This window comes from Hyperolius riggenbachi, chromosome 5 (assembly GCF_040937935.1).
Source record: "Hyperolius riggenbachi isolate aHypRig1 chromosome 5, aHypRig1.pri, whole genome shotgun sequence".
Taxonomy (NCBI): Eukaryota; Metazoa; Chordata; class Amphibia; order Anura; family Hyperoliidae; genus Hyperolius; species Hyperolius riggenbachi.
This window is the reverse complement of record NC_090650.1, coordinates 340,108,856-340,116,471: the sequence shown is the minus strand read 5'-3', so window position 1 is coordinate 340,116,471 and position 7,616 is coordinate 340,108,856. Positions and strand designations below refer to the sequence as shown.

The 7,616-nt window shown below is 47.2% G+C and overlaps 1 protein-coding gene across 2 annotated transcripts in view; it reads left to right on the top strand.

Annotated features, from left to right (window-relative positions):
• The first annotated feature begins 1,044 nt into the window (after positions 1-1,044).
• The window catches only part of RB1CC1 (RB1 inducible coiled-coil 1), a 228,457-nt gene continuing 221,885 nt past the window's right edge, over positions 1,045-7,616 (top strand). For both annotated transcript variants that reach the window (XM_068237380.1, XM_068237379.1), the window contains exon 1: positions 1,045-1,145. The gene's annotated coding sequence lies outside the window, so the exon portion shown is untranslated. The remainder of the gene's footprint in view (positions 1,146-7,616) is intronic.

The following is a 7,616-nucleotide window of genomic DNA, read 5'->3' as shown; positions in this document are numbered from 1 at the left end:
TCCCGGGAATTCATTTAGCATGTGTACAGATACCACGTAATGTAGCCTGGAGATCAGGCATGCCAGAGCGACCAATGAATGTGTTCTTCTCCCCACTCATGGAAACTGTTCTACTGTTAATCCATGTGTTTTCCCTCTGCCACCTTTCATGCTAATTAGCCACCTTTCAGGTGTCACTAGCCTACAGGCTAGTAATGTGTCTGTGCAGAACTCTGCCCTGAGCTGTCATCTGAGGGATCAAGTCCCAATCCTAGGCAACAGTAATCTACAGTGCGTATGTAACTTTAACCCTTAAATGTCCTAGACAAGAAAGCTCTAGCCCAAACTCAGTGGTGTAGCTAAGGAGCTGTGGGCCCCGATGCAAGTTTTACATTGGGGCCCCCCAAGCATTATATATACATAACAATTGATACTGCGCACCAAAACCTGCCAATGGTAACTACAGTGGCAGAGGTTCAAGAAGGGGATGGGAAAGTTTATTAATGATTACCACTATTCAAAGTATCTATAGAAGTTATTATTACCAGCACAAGACCAGTAGAGAGCTAATACTGTAGTCGAGGGAGGTCCTTTTGAGGCCCCCTCTGGCCCAAGGGCCCCGATGCGGTCGCAACCTCTGCAACCCCTATTGACACTTTATTTACACTTCCAGTCAAGCACACAATGAATAACCAATAAGAATTTTTTTCTTCCCTAGCTTACTCTTATTTTAGCATTTGCCAGCAAAAAAGGCAATACTAATAGATATTGGATAAAGTTAACACACTGTGACCAGGTTTTAGCAAGAACATAATATACACACATCTGTATTTATACAGATTTGCTCACAAGGCCAGAAAGAAACACGTTGGGGGATAAAAGAGAGAAAAAAGGGATTTGCTTCCATAACAGGGACAGCCTTGAAGCGCAGACACATTCATCCTGGGAAACAAGGCCATGTAGTAGATGTCCGATTAAGCGATCCTTCAGTCCATCCCCAGCACGTACAACTTCAGCACCACCCAGCGGAGCATGCTTGTCTACATGGATGCTGGGGATGCCTTCTTCCGTGTAATACCGGAAACTGGCAGCCTGAGCGATGCTGAGTCGTCAACAACAACAATAACAAGAGGGATCTTTCTGAGCAGCAGCCGGAGCCGGCCTAGGTATGGAGGGCCCTAGCTAGGGGAGGAGATGGCTGATGGAAGCCCGGGGCAGCGGTGTGTTGTCTATAATGTGTGTAGGGGGAGAGGTGCCAGCTGACAGCTCCTCCCCTGGCCTGGAGACTCGGGCCCCTGTGACATGCTGTACATCTCAGCAGCACAGCTGTTTGCCTGCTAGTCTTCCCATCATAGTGTGCCCAGCACACAGCTTCCCACAGCATGGCTGATACACGTTTCTCCTTGCTGGGGAGTCACCAGGCATTGTGACCTGGGATGGCCTGCTGTCTGACATCAGCTATGTAATCATTGTCTTTGTTATTGGTGTCATTCAGTAAAGCCTTTATCTTTGTGTGTGATTTTGAATATTCTCTCAGACATTGTGGCAGTTGAAATGAAACATATGGTGTAAAAAAATAGATAACCTAAAAGGTTCCCAACAGTTAAAAGGACAATTAAGAGAAAAAAACCATGTCCAATCATGGTAGATTTTATTTAGCACATATCCCATACAGACACCAGCATCAAGTAGCTGACATGTTTCGGACCAACATGGCCCTTACTCCTAGCTAAACAATAAAAGGTGAGAACTACAACTATATGCATAGCTACAGGAAGAGGCGGGGAAAACATCCCTGCCCGCCTCCTTTTTTTTTTTTTTCCGTTGCATGTTGATGGGACTGAGTATCCTGGTTCCAGCGCTGTCATCGTGAGGGGGTTGATCGGTGTGTCATCTACCTTCTAAAACGACAATTGTAATGAAAGGGATATGGAGGCTGCCATATTTATTTCCTTTTAAACCATACCAGTTGACTGTCTATACTGCTGATCCTCTGCCTGCTAATACTTTTAGCCATAGATCCTGAACAAGCATATGCACATCAGGTGTTTCTGATATTATTGCCAGATCTTACAAGATTATCTGCATGCTTGTTTCTGGTGTGATTCAGACACTACTGCAGCCAAATAGACCAGCAGGGCTGCCGGCCAACTGGTATTGTTTAAAAGTAAATAAATATGGCTGCCTCCATATCACTTTTGTTACAGTTTCCCTTTAAACTGCACGTTCAAATGATTTGTTTTTGCTGAGCATTTGGTTACAGATATGATTTGTAAATTTTACCAAAGACTGACCTTGACATCTTCTTTTCCATCTTAGATGTGGCCTTACTTATCTTTAAAAAGAACCAGAGGGGAGAGACATATGGAAGCTGCCATATTAGGTCTGCTTTATTAATAAAGCGGACCTGAACTTTGAACTCCCACTCTACGCTAAAAGATAAACAACAGCACAATAACCTTTAAAGAAAAACATTTCTTTGTTCTAGCTTACAGAACTCCTCCAAGAAATCTGCAGCGTGTCTACTTCTGTTTTCATGGAAGCAGACAAAGGGTTAACATCCTGTGTTTACATATTAGCTGTGTCTGCCAGGGACGGCAGGATTTCTGTGCTGACACAGCTGAAAGACCACATTACACTTGTGATTACTTGAAAGATGAGGGGGAATTAGACAGGCCCGTCTCTCTAAAAACACACAGGGTGCATTTCTCTCTTCAGTTCAGGTCCACTTTAAACAATACCAGTTGCCTGGCATCCTGCTGATTTTTCAGGCAGCAGCAGTATTGAATCACACACCAGAAACAAGCATGCCGCTAACCTTGTCAGAATTTTGTCAGAAACACCGGCATTATGAACGGTATCGGCAGCTATTTGTGATGTAGAAAATTGAGTAATGTTTGGGCACCTTTTTTACATAATTGTTCTCTGAAGTATTTTGGATGATTTGCTGAAATCTGAACAATATTGAGAAGTGCAAGGCAATAATCCAGGTCAATTGTCAGTGTCAGGGAGGTATTTTATCTGATCACACATAATAGTGTATGCCTACCTATGCGTAATGTGATCCGTGGATTTATGACTCATAGGGAGGGAGTTCAACTTACTTTCAGTTCCATGATTTCAAATGCCTTATGCAAGATGACTGTCACCTGAAATATTTGTGTGCTGGTTTCAAGTAACTACTTACTTATAATACTTGAAATGCAATAAAGAGAAAGATGATCTGCACTAGATGCTAGGATGGCAATCTCTTGGGGGGTAAGTAGGATAACTCACTGTGCCTCCGGCTAAAGAATCAACTGTATGCACGTGAAGAGACAGGTCTGGGCACCAGATGAGTTTCAACAATTCCACCGTTTATTTCATCCCCACCAGAGACAGATACATACACCAAGGCCAACCTGACAGCTGTTTCGCAAGCATAAATGCTTGATTCCTCAGAGGCAAGCGTTTGTGCTTGCTAAACAGCTGTCAGGTCTGCCTTTGTGTGTGCATCTGTCTATGGTGGGGATGAAATAAATGGTGCCCCGGATCTTTCTCTTCATGTGCATTCACTTATAATCCTAGTGCAAAAGGATAGCAATGAAGAGGCTTCAGGTGCTATGCTAGGTACAAAGTATAATCACCAGATCTGGTTGCATAATGCATATTTTGTTTTTGCTCGTCTTCTACACCACCTCCCAACAATTAACCTACCAGTGCAACCTACAGACCTCCAAAACATAGCTCCAAAGTTCTTCAGGTTCAGGATCAGGTGACCTCCACCATCTAGTCAACCAGTTATGGACTCCACTTCAGCTCTAACCAGTGCTGTCCTAAGTCTATGACCCTGTGTCACACCGGGTGATTCTAGGTTCAAACTGCAAATTGTCAGCAGGCCAAGGGACGATTGTACAATGCTAGGTACACACTGAGATTTTATGGCAGATTTACTGTAAGATTGATTATTTCCAACATGTCCGATCTGATTTCCAATCGTTTTCCAGTCGATTTCTGGCCTTTTTCTGTTCACTCCAATAGGAAATCGATTGAGAAAACGATCAGAAATTAGATCGGACATGTTGGAAATAATCAATCTGACAGTAAATCTGCCACAAAATCTCATAGTGTGTACCTAGCATTGTACAATCGTCCCTTGGCCTGCTGACAATTTGCAGTTTGAACCTAGAATCACCCGGTGTGTCACAGGGTCATAGACTTAGGACAGCACTGGTTAGAGCTGAAGTGGAGTCTATAACTTTTCCTCCCTAATGAAAAATGTCCCACCAGTGCACCGTGCATGTAATACGCCGCCTCCACTAGTCTCCGGGCACATTCTACTCACCATACACACGCGCCCCATGTGGTTTCCTAGTAAGGGGCGCGCGTATGAGATCAGATGTCATACACACGTCCACGCTACTAGGCAACCACGTGGCGCGTGTGTAAAATGAGCAGAGTGCGCCCGACACATGCGGAGGCGGCGGAAAGGTAATGTATACCTGGACACTGGGGACATATATCATTAAAGAGAAACTCCGACTAAGAATTGAACTGTATCCCAATCAGTAGCTGATAACCCCTTTTACGTGAGAAATATATTCCTTTTCACAAACAGACCATCAGGGGGCGCTGTATGACTGATATTGTGGTGAAACCCCTCCCACAAAAAGCTCTGAGTAACAAGGAACTTCTGGCAGTTTCCTTTCTGTGAACCCTGTTGCATTGCGGGAAATAGCTGTTTACAGCTGCTTCCAACTGCCAAAACAGCAAGCAGCAGCTACATCACTTGCCAGCAGTAAAAATGTCACCATGTAATACATGTCGGAATATAAATCAGGTATTTAAAATATTTTACAACGGGCAAACGCTGACTAAATCATAATTATTGTAAAAATGAAATTATTACATTTACATTATTTTCACTGGAGTTCCTCTTTAACCACTTCCCGACCGCCTAACGCACAGAGGCGGCCGGGAAGTGGACCCCACAAGGACCAGCTCATGCCCAAAGGTGGCGGTCCTTGTAGGGGCATGGGCGGAGCGTTCGCGTCATCCGTGACGCGATCCTCCGCCTGGCGCCGCTCACTCGCCGCAACATCCCGCCGGCCATACGGAAGCGCCGGCGGGATGTTAAGTCCGCGATCGCCGCATACAAAGTGTATAATACACTTTGTAATGTTTACAAAGTGTATTATACAGGCTGCCTCCTGCCCTGGTGGTCCCAGTGTCCGAGGGACCACCAGGGCAGGCTGCAGCCACCCTAGTCTGCACCCAAGCACACTGATTCCCCCCCCCCCTGCCCCAGATCGCCCACAGCACCCATCAGGACCCCCCCTGCCCACCCCCAGACCCCTGTTTGCACCCAATCACCCCCCTAATCACCCATCAATCACTCCCTGTCACTATCTGTCAACGCTATTTTTTTTTTACACACTCCAGTGAAGAGAAACACTTGGCACACAGCTGGTTGAGTGGGGGGTACAGCTAACTCCAATATGTCTGCGTTAAGCTTCACCCATTCAACAGCACCCAATAGTCAGCTCACAGTCCAAAACAGTGGGAAGTGCAGCAAGCTTTGGCAGTGCAGAGCACAAATTCAAATGTAAAGTACACAAAGAGAGCGCTGTGCACCTTCCCTTAGTATGTTTATTCTTTCATTTTCCAGCCAACAACCAGCGTAAATGACATTTAAGAAAACAGTGCTGTCAAACCTGGATCGATGGGGGTGCCGGGGTGAGCAGGAAAGAGGTGACCAGGGGATGTATGGACGGCACTACAGCCGTTTCACGCCGTCTGGCGCTTGTTCACGTGCGTGTGTCCGATAATGGGGCAGAGCTGAACGGCTTCCTACATACAGTCTTCAAGCCGCGCCCCCAGCGCTGCCCCATTGGTGCGAGTTGCGTGGGAGTGAAGGTCAGGGGTGAGGAGGCGGAGACTCTCCGCTCTACGGAGAGAGTTAAACATATGACATACGTCATCGTGCTGAGCTGCGCTATGCAGCCAATGGAGAAGTGGCATAAGTAAACAAACCTTGTGCGTGCAATACATATAGTGCATTATCAAACAGAATTGAGTACAAACATTGCTCATCTTAGTGTAGAGCGTAACAGCATATAAAGTGTATAAAAATGAAAAAAGTGCAACAGTGCATTATTAAAGGCATACATAAACGCCAGCATAGTGGCTTAACTATCCGGAGTCCTCACCCCTGACCTTCACTCCCACGCAACTTGCACCAATGGGGCAGCGCTGGGGGCGCGGCTTGAAGACTGTATGTAGGAAGCCGTTCAGCTCTGCCCCATTATCGGACACACGCACGTGAACAAGCGCCAGACGGCGTGAAACGGCTGTAGTGCCGTCCATACATCCCCTGGTCACCTCTTTCCTGCTCACCCCGGCACCCCCATCGATCCAGGTTTGACAGCACTGTTTTCTTAAATGTCATTTACGCTGGTTGTTGGCTGGAAAATGAAAGAATAAACATACTAAGGGAAGGTGCACAGCACTCTCTTTGTGTACTTTGCTATTTTTTTTTACCCCCCCCCCCTCCCCCTGCCCCCTCCTGATCGCCCCCCCCCCCCCCTGTGTACTGTATGCATCTATCCCCCTGATCACCTGTCAATCACCCATCAATCACCCCCTGTCACTGCCACCCATCAATCAGCCCCTAACCTGCCCCTTGCGGGCAATCTGATCACCCACCCACACCAATAAATCGCCCGCAGATCCGACATCAGATCACCACCCAAGCGCAGTGTTTACATCTATTCTCTATCCTAAACACCCACTAATTACCCATCAATCACCCATCAATCACCGCCTATCACCACCTGTCACTGTTACCCATCAGATTAGACCCTAATCTGCCCCTTGCGGGCACCCAATCACCCGCCCACACGCTCAGATTGCCCTCAGACCCCCCCTTATCAATTCGCCAGCGCATTACTTACATCTGTTCTTCCCTGTAATAACCCACTGATCACCTGTCAATCACCCATCAATCACCCCCTGTCACTGCCACTCATCAATCACCCCCTGTCACTGCCACCCATCAATCAGCCCCTAACCTGCCCCTTGCGGGCAATCTGATCACCCACCCACACCAATAGATCGCCCGCAGATCCGATGTCCGATCACCTCCCAAGTGCAGTGTTTACATCTATTCTCTACCCTAAACACCCACTAATTACCCATCAATCACCCCCTATCACCACCTGTCACTGTTACCCATCAGATCAGACCCTAATCTGCCTCTTGCGGGCACCCAATCACCCGCCTACATGCTCAGATTGCCCTTAGAGCCCCCCTTATCAATTTGCCAGTGCAATATTTACATCTGTTCTCCCCTGTAATAACCCACTAATTACCTATCAATCACCCCCTGTCACTGCTACCTATCAGATTAGACCCCTATCTGCCCCTAGGGCACTCAGTCACCCGCCCACACCCTCAGAACGCCCTCAGACCCCAGTCCTGATCACCTCGCCAGTGCATTGCTTGCATCTATTCCCCCCTCTAATCACACCTTGAGACACCCATCAATCACCTCCTGTCACCCCCTAGCACACCTACCCATCAGATCAGGCCCTAATTTGCCCCGTGTGGGCTCCTGATCACTCGGCCAAACCCTCAGATCCCCCTCAGACCCCCTTCCG